Here is an 11,085-nt window from a genome sequence, read left to right on the forward strand (position 1 = left end):
AGGTAAGTACGTTATGGTTTGTATGTTTGCTAATTAGACCTGTATCTTGAGGGTCTTGTATAGGTTGAATATTAGACACGAACCTTGAATTATGTTGTGTTTATAGATTCTTAAATATCATTGCTTTAGTATTAATATATATTGATATGTTTCACACTCTAATGTTCGTTGGTATGTCAGATGCTTAATGCTTATTGTATGCGGACAAGTTATCACGCCAGAAACCTTTCACCTTTTTCTTTTTCTTGCAGCGTGAACGTCCTCTCATCGAGACAAAGATTCACCTTCCATACCTCTGCATCGCGGAACTACTGGAGTTGGATAGTCTAATATGTTGTTGAACTGTTGACGTAATATCATTATGTCTCTTGTTGTTACTTATTGTTTCGCTTCAAAGAAAGAGGAAGTGATGTCATAGACAGGGCCTTTTATGGGCACCATATCTTTTCTCTGATTGGTTGTTACTGTTTCTATGCTGCTGGAGTTTTCAGTAAAGAAAGATATGCAAATATTCGCCTCCTGTCATTACTAAAATTAAGATTATTAGTACACTAAAGCTAATATAATCTTAAATTGTTAATTAATTACTCCTGTCAGCTGGGGGGGGGACTTGACCTATAAGCAATGTTGCCATGTTTATTCAGGAAACTTAAAATGTCCAAATCGTATCTGTTTAAAATATAAAGCAAGGCCCCAGTGAGATTTGAACTCACGACCCCTGGTTTACAAGACCAGTGCTCTAACCCCTGAGCTATGGAGCCATGTTTACAACAATATCTTCAGTACACATTTATTCAGCTTTGCATTCCTGGTACTACAGTATCCCTTTAACCCCTTTCTGTTAACCCCTTTCCATTACTACAGTACCAGGTCCGTCATGCGGTAAAGTTAACCCCAGATTTCTGCGATTCGGGTGATCGCGGGGTTAACGGGCAGACCGGGAGCACCCGATCATGCTGCCCCTGCAGCACTGATCGCTCTGACAGGCTGTCAGAGGGAGCACATGTGCTGCAGGGACTCACCATCCACCTCCCTGCTCTTCCGTGTTGTGTGTGAAGTGTAGGGAGACGGATCAGTGATGAAAATAAAAATAAAGTTAGTTTAAAATAAAAATTAACCCCTTCCCTACCAATTGATTACTGACTACAGTGATCAATTGGCAGGGACTACATTTTACTGTGATCTGATTTTTTTTATTTTTTATTTTTTATTTATAAATATTTATTGTTTTTTTCAGATATAAAAAGACATACAATCACATATCATCAAAATTATAATATCAGATATATCTGAGCCTCCCTATAAACCCCAGATACAATCACATATCATCAAAATTATAATATCAGACATATCTGAGCCATCCTATAAACCCCAGAAACTCTCAATTTTTAAGTCAGACATTTGGCAGAGAGATGAAATTCAGTAATTCTATATCATTGACAAACTTTAACCCCTTAACGACGAGTGACGGACGAGGTCCGTCACTCAGGGGAAACCCTTAACGACGAGTGACGGACCTTGTCCGTCACGCGGTAAAATTAACCCCAGATCGCCGCAATCGTGGCGATCGCGGGGTTAATGGTGCTCCTGTCTGCCTCTGTATTAGAGGCAGACCGGGAAAACAGGATCGGGCTGTCCCAGCACATGTGCCCGCTCTGACAGCACCTTCCGCCTCCCTGCACTTCCGGGTTCACTGTGAAGTGCAGGGAGATGGATCAGTGCTGATGCTGCCCCCTGTGTAAAGTTTATTTAAAATCCCACCCCCCTTTACCATTTAATAAAAAATTAATCCCTTCCCTGCCAATTGATCACTGACTACAGTGATCAATTGGCAGGTATTGCATTTTACTATGATCTGATTTTTTTTTAACCCCTGAGGGTTAATTCTCTTTTTTTAACCCTCAGGGGTTAAATTTATTTTATTAATTAATTTAAGTATTTTAAAATTATATATTTAGCTAGCTGGGGAGAGTGGAAGTTAGTGGGGAATTGGGGGGTTTGGTGTTAGGCTAACTAGGGGTTAACATTAAAATAGTTTTAAAATAAGCTTTAAAAAGTTAAAAATTAAGTGAAAAAAAGTTTTAATAATGTTTAAGTAAAAAAAAAAAAAAAACACCCCCCTTTACCCAGTCCAAATACAAATTAACCCCTTCCCTGCCAGTCAATCACTGCCTACAGTGATCAAAACACAGATCACAGTATTATACTGTGATCTAATTTTTTTTAACCCCTGACGATTAACTTTTATTTATTTTTTAATCCTCAGGGGTTCAATTTATTTAATTAACTAAATTAAATATTGTATAATTAAATATATTTTTCTAGCTGAAAAAATTCATAAGCTAAACAAAAGTTTAAAAAATAGTTTTAAAAAGTAAAAAAGTAAAAAAAAAAGTAAAAACATACATTTAAAATGCTCATTACCACTACACCTAGAACAAACTAGAGAAAAAATGATCCCACGCTAAGGTTCAAAATATGCCTTTTGAATTACCCCAGGGTGTATTCTTTAATAAATAGTATGTGTTTGTGGGGAAGTTTCAATAACCAACCATCTAAACTACTCCAAATTGGAACATGGACACAGCGTAAAACTTCAAAGTTAGAAAAAAACTGAATGGCTGTGTCTCAAATGTGCCCCTTCAACATCCACATATACCTGGCAAAGGTACATACGGTGGTATTGCTGTACTCAGACCACATAGCTGAGCAACATATGAAGTATTATACAGTCGTGGCACACATAAGGTTTGCAAAATATACTGTGCAAACTCACTTTGTGTGTCAAAAAGGCAGAAAAAAACGCTTATTACCACTACACCTGGTACAAGCTAGCGGAAAAATGATCCCACGCTAAGGTTCAAAATATGCCTTTTGAAATACCCTGGGATGTCTTCTTTAAGAAATGGTATGGCTTTATGGGGTATTTGGATCATATAGCCTGGTAAAATACTCTAAAATGGGACATGGGCACAGCGTAAAAATTTAAAGTTTGAAAAAAACTGGAATGGCTATGTCCCAAATGTGCCCCTCCGATGTCCACATATACCTGGCAAAGGTACATACGGGGGTATTTTTGTACTTAGCTGACATAGCTGAGCAACATATGAAGTATTATACAGTCGTAGCACACATAAGGTTTGCAAAATATACTGTGTAAACTCACTTTGTGTGTCAAAAAGGCAGAAAAAACGCTTATTACCACTACACCTGGTACAAGCTAGCGGAAAAAATACGCTAAGGTTCAAAATATGCCTTTTGAAATACCCTGGGGTGTCTACTTTAAGAAATGGTAGGCCTTTGTGGGGTAGTTTGAATTTAAAACCTGCGAAGATGCTTGGAAATTGCACATAGGCCCAGCATCAAAATTCAAAGTTCTGTAAAAACTGATATGGCTTGTCTCCTATATGGCACTGTAGCTTCACAAAATAGTGCCAAAGACATTCATTGGGGATGTCTTTTTACTCAGAAGACTTAGCTGAGCATAATTTGGGGGGTTTGAACTTAGTGGCACATATGAAATATACAAAATACCCAGCAAAAATGCAATCCGTATGTAAAAAATGCACAAAATTATTTTGTGGCGAAACCGACCTCGCCACGTGTCCTTGGAGGGGGCTGATTGCCCGCCTCTTGCCTTTGGACTATGGACCAGACTTTATGGGAATGTGATACCCCAGATAGCCATACCATGGAGCCTATTCATATAATGAAAGACTATGGGAAAGACTTTAGCTCCATGGCAATTGTACTGTGTGAGTAGGATCTGCGCGCTATTCGGTAGTTTTGTGCGTGCAGATCCCAGCTATCTGGGGATAGGTGAAATGTCTGTGTGTTATGTGTAAATGTGACTTTATGTATTTTAAAGTGTTTTATGTTGTTTTGCAACCATGTGGTTAATGGAGTCTGCCTTTAGTCCTGGGTAATTGGATTACTTCTCCAATTAACTCCAGGGCAGAAGGGAGGAAACCAGGGTGCATTGTGGGGATGTTTTTCTGCCAGCCAGAAAGGAACAAAAGATACTTTTAGTAACTTTTGAACCCCTGGTCGGATTCATGCCATTTTTTTAATATGTTGTTCCCCTGAATGGATTGATTGTGGATATGTATTTTTTATGTGAATGTGATGTATGGTTTTAAAGTTATGAAAGTTGTGTAAAAGTATATTTTACACTGTATGCATAATGGGATTATGTGTCACACTAAGGGGAGGGGATGTGTGGGAGGTAACATCTATGTCATTGGTTCTTTTATGCCTCCCCCTGGGTGTGGCCTGTATGTGTGAGTTGGAAATAAAAGCCAGGCTGGATGAGCCAGTCCAGAGTTCCTGTTTTACCCTCAAAGTGATGTGTCGTCTCATTATTGGGGGAAGGATTTATTGCATGCTGTTCCAGTTGACTGCTAGGAGTACAAGCCTATTCGTATGGTTCCTATTCAATGGTCTACAGCATTCATATGCTTGGGAGAATTTAAAGGTTTCTCGGATTCGGTGATTGTGGTGTCTGCCAGAGTGCTTGGAGTCCTCAAGAAGCACTAGGAGCATCCATTAACGGAGGTACCAAGTCGGGGTGCCAGGCGATCCGTTACATTGGTGGCAAGCGGTGGGATGGCGTCCTAGTGCGAGGTAAAGCAGCTCGGAGACACAGTACGTTTGGATTTACAAATTGAGGGCGACGCTAGTGTGCCTACAGCGTCCCTGTCTACACAAAGATTTGGGAAAATGGGGTTCGTAGACCCCTGGGCAACACACACACCTGAGGAAGAGAGTGAATTAGAATGGAGAGATAATGCCCGGAAAGAATTATGGTACGATGCCCTGGAGGAAGTCCAGTATCAACGGCAGCAGCGCCTTCCTGGTGTCGCATACCAGTTGGAGGAACAAATGGCCTGGCGGATGCCACTTCTGGGAGATCAACCTGGAGGGCAGCGGGTAAGACAACTCGAGTACCTCGTGGAAAGGGAACTGAGCCTGGACGCCTCATACCGGGCACTGTGGTGGTGCACTGTCCAGCCAGAGACGTGGAGGGCAGAGGGCATCCAGCCAGAGGGGGATAACTACACAAGCCCTGGCCTGTTGTGGAAAGCCTTAGTGGAGGATGTCGACTTCGGCAGTCCAGCAGAGTCACGGTACTGGGCTATCTTTCATTACCGAGGTGAGATGATACAGGGCCCGAGATCTATTGGTCTGGGAGAAGACCTCCGCCGTTTCGCTGCCATGGAACGAGAGCTGGAGATGGACTATGTAGAACTATTAAATTCCTGCCAGCCGCAGAGCAGGGACGCAGACCGGGAAAACTGGGTGGCAGACCCAGACCTGCTAGCCTATAGCTGGGAAAACGCGACAGAGGTACCCCCTGCTTCACTACCAGTTGCAGAAGTAGGGGACCTCATAGACTGGTCCTGGAGAGACCCACAGATGGCAGGTGGAGATGGGATCGAGGTCTCTCTACCGGCCCTACAGGGATGCTGGGCAGTCGGCCCAGATCCCCAGCGGCGGGTTACAAATCAGAGAGAGGAGCTTGTTACACCCTCTCTCCAGCGGCAGCCTAACCCACCAAGGGGAGACCGTAAGCCCCACACCAGCGCAGATGGGACTGTGGTCTCTGCGCCCAAGTTACAGGGAGCTGAAGGAGCCGTCCTCCCTCCCCAGCGGCAGTGTGATTTGTTGGGAATTGGGAGCCCGGTCTCCATTCCCCAGCGGCAGAGTATCCAGCAGGGAATAGAGAGCCCAGCCCCCTTTCCCCCACAGCAGGACTCTGTGCTGGGAGGAGAGACAGTCGGTCTCCCTCCGCAGAGACGGGAAGTATGCATGGGAGAGGAGATTGTTACCACCTCTCCCCAGCGGCGGATCATTAATGTACAGGGAATAGAGAGCCCAGTCTCCATTCCCCAGCGGCAGAGTGTTCTAATGGGAGAGGAGCTGGTTACCACCTCTCCCCAGCGGCAGCTTAATGTACCAGGGGGAGACTGTAAGCCCCACACCTGTGCAGATGGGACCGTGGTCTCTGCACTTCCAGCACAGGGGGTAGGGACGGTCGGTCCTGCCCCCCCACAACAGGGCTGTTTAGCCAAAGGGGAGACAGTCTGTCTCCAGCAGCAGAGCGGTGTAACTCAAGGGAAGACAGTCGGTCTCCAGCAGCAGAGCGGTGTAACTCAAGGGGAGACAGTTGGTCTCCAGCAGCAGAGCTGTGTAACTAAAGGGGAGACAGTCTGTCTCCAGCAGCAGAGCTGTGTAACTAAAGGGGAGACAGTTGGTCTCCAGCAGCAGAGCTGTGTAACTCAAGGGGAGACAGTTGGTCTCCAGCAGCAGAGCTGTGTAACTCAAGGGGAGACAGTCGGTCTCCAGCAGCAGAGCGGTGTAACTCAAGGGGAGACAGTCGGTCTCCAGCAGCAGAGCGGTGTATTTAAAGGGGAGACAGTCGGTCTCCAGCAACCAGGCTCCAACCAGACTACTCCCGTGGTAGTGCTGGCAACAGGACAGAGTACCGCTGGTCTCTGCCCCCTCAGCAACCTACCAAGGCAGCCTACCAGTCCCCCACACAGCCGTGGTGAGGCACCTGAACCTGGACAAGATTCTCCCTCACCCAGGTGTAGTAACTGTTTATTGTGGGTGGGCTGCTCTGCTGTTTCTGTCTTGTGGGTGGGCTGCTGGACTAACAAGGGCACTGACCGGCAGGAGGTCAAGTACCCTGTTAGTCTGGGGGGTAAAGGGGAGAAGTGTGGCGAAACCGAGCCGCCACGTGTCCTTGGAGGGGGCTGATTGCCCGCCTCTTGCCTTTGGACTATGGACCAGACTTTATGGGAATGTGATACCCCAGATAGCCATACCATTGAGCCTATTCATATAATGAAAGACTATGGGAAAGACTTTAGCTCCATGGCAATTGTACTGTGTGAGTAGGATCTGCGCGCTATTCGGTAGTTTTGTGCGTGCAGATCCCAGCTATCTGGGGATAGGTGAAATGTCTGTGTGTTATGTGTAAATGTGACTTTATGTATTTTAAAGTGTTTTATGTTGTTTTGCAACCATGTGGTTAATGGAGTCTGCCTTTAGTCCTGGGTAATTGGATTACTTCTCCAATTAACTCCAGGGCAGAAGGGAGGAAACCAGGGTGCATTGTGGGGATGTTTTTCTGCCAGCCAGAAAGGAACAAAAGATACTTTTAGTAACTTTTGAACCCCTGGTCGGATTCATGCCATTTTTTTAATATGTTGTTCCCCTGAATGGATTGATTGTGGATATGTATTTTTTATGTGAATGTGATGTATGGTTTTAAAGTTATGAAAGTTGTGTAAAAGTATATTTTACACTGTATGCATAATGGGATTATGTGTCACACTAAGGGGAGGGGATGTGTGGGAGGTAACATCTATGTCATTGGTTCTTTTATGCCTCCCCCTGGGTGTGGCCTGTATGTGTGAGTTGGAAATAAAAGCCAGGCTGGATGAGCCAGTCCAGAGTTCCTGTTTTACCCTCAAAGTGATGTGTCGTCTCATTATTGGGGGAAGGATTTATTGCATGCTGTTCCAGTTGACTGCTAGGAGTACAAGCCTATTCGTATGGTTCCTATTCAATGGTCTACAGCATTCATATGCTTGGGAGAATTTAAAGGTTTCTCGGATTCGGTGATTGTGGTGTCTGCCAGAGTGCTTGGAGTCCTCAAGAAGCACTAGGAGCATCCATTAACGGAGGTACCAAGTCGGGGTGCCAGGCGATCCGTTACATATTTTTTACCACATACTTTGGCATATATTGGTAAAAAAATGGGGGCATGTTAAGGCACAATATGCACCTTATGAGATACCCTGGAGTGTCTACTTTTACAAATGGTAGGCCTTTGTGGATTTTTTTCTCAAAATTCGACTGTGAATACTGAAAAGGACAGGTCTCCTATATGGCGCTGTAGCTTCACAAAATAGCACAAAACATTTTTTTTCCTTTTGTTTTTTTACTAAAACAGACTAAACAGCAATCCCAAAACTAGCTCCTGTCACAAAAATCTAATGGAGATTTGGGGGAAGGAAATTGATTGACCAAGACAGACCAAGACAGACCAAAACAGATCAAAACAGACGAAGACAGACCAAGACAGACCAAGACACAGATTTTTAAAACAAATGTAACCCTTTAAGGGCAAAAAAAATGCACTGCTGTAACAGATCTGGCAGGGAAGGGGTTAAAACGGATTTGTTTTTGCCAATCTTTCTTTTATTGAGGCAATTGGTAAATGGGATACAGAATAGAGAGAAGGGGATGTATGGTTGTCATACAGGTTGGGATCATGCTAACACAATGCATCTCTCCTAAGAGTGACTGCCTCCTTTTATATTATTCAAGCATTCTATAATATTACTAACAGGTTTAGCGTAATAATTGTCATAAAATAAAGATAAAACGAATGAATTGAAATACAACACAAGTAAAATAATCATCTCGGCATTCGTGAGACATATTAATTGCGAGTGACTACAGTACTGATTATTTGCATTGCCGTTAATATAATAATATGCTTGTGGGCTTAGGCTGAACATGTGAGATTAACCAAGGAGACACACATACAGGCTATGTTTAGCGACAGTGGGATTCACTCTGTGAACTTAAGATAGTTAACTGCTGATATTATGCCCCTGGGAATAGGAACAGGGCAGCTGGAGCATGTAGGTTTGGGCTCAGTCTAGGCACCCTTCATGCACTGAACACATTATTTTTTCATGTTTAAGTCATATCATGCTAGCATTTGCCCCTACCACTGAAAAACATGGCTAGAGAAGTGGAGGTTAAATAAAGCGTACCACAGGGTATGTGCCTAAATAAAATACCATATTAGAACTAATTAACGATTAAACAGTGCAGTCCCTGCGTCTTGCTAAAGTATGTGCATCCGCTCTTTGCCTGGGTCAGCCGACCCCCTGCTGAGGTGTTACAGAGTCCCGCAGATGTACCAGGAGCTTACCCGGTGGCATGCCCATTTGTAAGGTTAAGTCCATACTGGTTGTGTGGGGGAGAGTGCGCCGCTTAGATCTGTTCGGTGTTGCCCGGTCCCAGCGCTGGGTTAAGTATCGCTCCATGAGGGCTCCCTCTGCTTGCCAGGTTGATGGGCTAGGTTGTGCAGGGTGCGTTTTTTTGTCTCGGCGGTGCACTGTTCTTGGTAAAGTCGGTCGCTTGGGTATGCGTGCCCGCTGGGATCTTCGTTGTTTTCGTCGCCATCGTCTGTCTCCGTCAGACGATGGCGACTGTTGGGAGTGTTGCAGCAGTCCCTCGGGTGAGTGTGTAGTCGGTCTGCTTACCTCCGTTTGTTGCTCCTTCTCTGCCATTCGCCTCTAGAACGCGGCTAGTATGGCATCTAGCTTGGACATGAGGTCTGGCGGTTCAGTGCGTCGAGCGCCTCGTCTCTCAGCTCTCCCGCTTTTTCTCTGAGGGTCTCGACCCGCATGTGTACTCTTGGGGTCGGACCGGGATAACCCCCACCGATCCAGGGGGGGGAGCAGGGCTTTTGTGGGGCTGTATCTCTGGTTTGTTGATGGGGAGAGTGGCCGTCTCCCCCCGCCTCCATAGCTTGCAGGCCCCGGCTAGACATTTTGTGTTCCCGGGCTCTAAAATGCTTGATTTTCGTATCAGGCTTCTCACCGTGGCTGCCTGAGTTCAGGTATCACAAACTCCAGTAAGTGTTTGGCTCGGATTTAGCGAGTTTACATGGATTCTCTGTAATTTCGGCGGGAGCACAGCTTTCGTGTAACTGCTCCGCTTGCTGGCCTGGCCCCGCCCCCCAAAACTGATTTTTTTATTCACTTTAGATACTGTATAAAGCTCTGGAACACTTCTGCTGCAACAAACTATCACGATCTCTGTCTCTCTCGCCTCACAAAACGCTACAGAGGAGAGAGGGGCAGAGATCACTTTCAAAGTTAGTGTTTGTAACACCCACTTTGACAGCAGCCAGTTGTGAGCGATCGCGGATCGCTCACATGCCGCAATTGGCTGTTATTATCTGCCTGGGATGTCTGGCAGATAGTTACAGCGTTATACTGGCAGGAGCGATCTTTGATCGCTTCCCACGGCCCGTTTTTCGCAATGACGGTTCAGGACCGTCAGCGGTCCAAACGCACGTTTTACCGCTGACGGTCCTGAACCGTCAGCGGTCCTGAAGGGGTTAAATAATTTTACAAGATGTTTACATAAGTCATCTTTCATAATTTTATAAAAGGAACCTGGAAACCCATCTGGGCCAGGGGCTTTATTTTTTTTACAATTTTTTATCTATGGCTTTACCTACTTCTTCTTCCGTTATTGGTTGATTTAAATCCCTAATTTCATCATCTGTAAGAGTAGATAAACAACATTTCTGTAAATATTCTTGGATCTCTAAGTCTGTTTTAGTAGTTTTTAGATTATACATATTTTGCTAGAAGGATCTGAAGGCCTCATCTATTTCTGATGGAGAATATACGTTTTTTCCTTTATTTAATATTGTATAAATTCTTTGGGTGGCAGTTCGTTTTTTTAATTTAGCCGTCAAGATTTTATCTGCTTTGTTTCCTTTGAGGTTTGATTGAGCTTTGTTAGAGCCTCTTTGACATTGTCTAATAATATTTGGTTTATTTCTTCTCTAATATTACCTATTTGAGAAGCTGATTCTTCAGAAAGATTTTCCTTATTTTTCTCCTTCTCTACTGAGAGGGCTAGATATAAGTCTGCTATGGCTAAGCCTTTTGCTCGTTTTGGATCAAGTGGCCTCTTGCCACACATTTATATGTGCACCATATTTTTTCAAGCAGAATATCTGGGGTCATATTTTCATTTAAAAAAATTGGGTTGTTTCTTTCATATATTTACAATTATCATATGATTTCAAGAGGGTCTCATTGAGTCTCCAAGATGTATGGGACCTGATCTCTCCTTAAATATTTAAATCCCAGTAAATAGCATTATGGTCTGACCAAGTTATTTCCACATGGCCGACCTTATTTATCTTTTGTAGGGATATAGGTTCGCAAAGGACCATGTCTATGCGGGAGTAAGAATTATGAACCCTCAACCTACCTCTCGTGATAATTTAGAGCCTTTTGGTAACATTTTATCTAGAGT

At 44.2% G+C, this 11,085-nt stretch overlaps 1 non-coding gene across 1 annotated transcript; it reads right to left on the reverse strand.

Annotated features, from left to right (window-relative positions):
* Positions 1–688: 688 nt before the first annotated feature.
* On the reverse strand, positions 689–761 carry TRNAT-UGU (transfer RNA threonine (anticodon UGU)). Its single transcript has one exon. It is a non-coding gene; the product is annotated as a tRNA-Thr (tRNA).
* Between the last annotated feature and the right edge of the window lie 10,324 nt (positions 762–11,085).

This window comes from Pelobates fuscus, chromosome 12 (assembly GCF_036172605.1).
Source record: "Pelobates fuscus isolate aPelFus1 chromosome 12, aPelFus1.pri, whole genome shotgun sequence".
Lineage (NCBI taxonomy): Eukaryota > Metazoa > Chordata > Amphibia > Anura > Pelobatidae > Pelobates > Pelobates fuscus.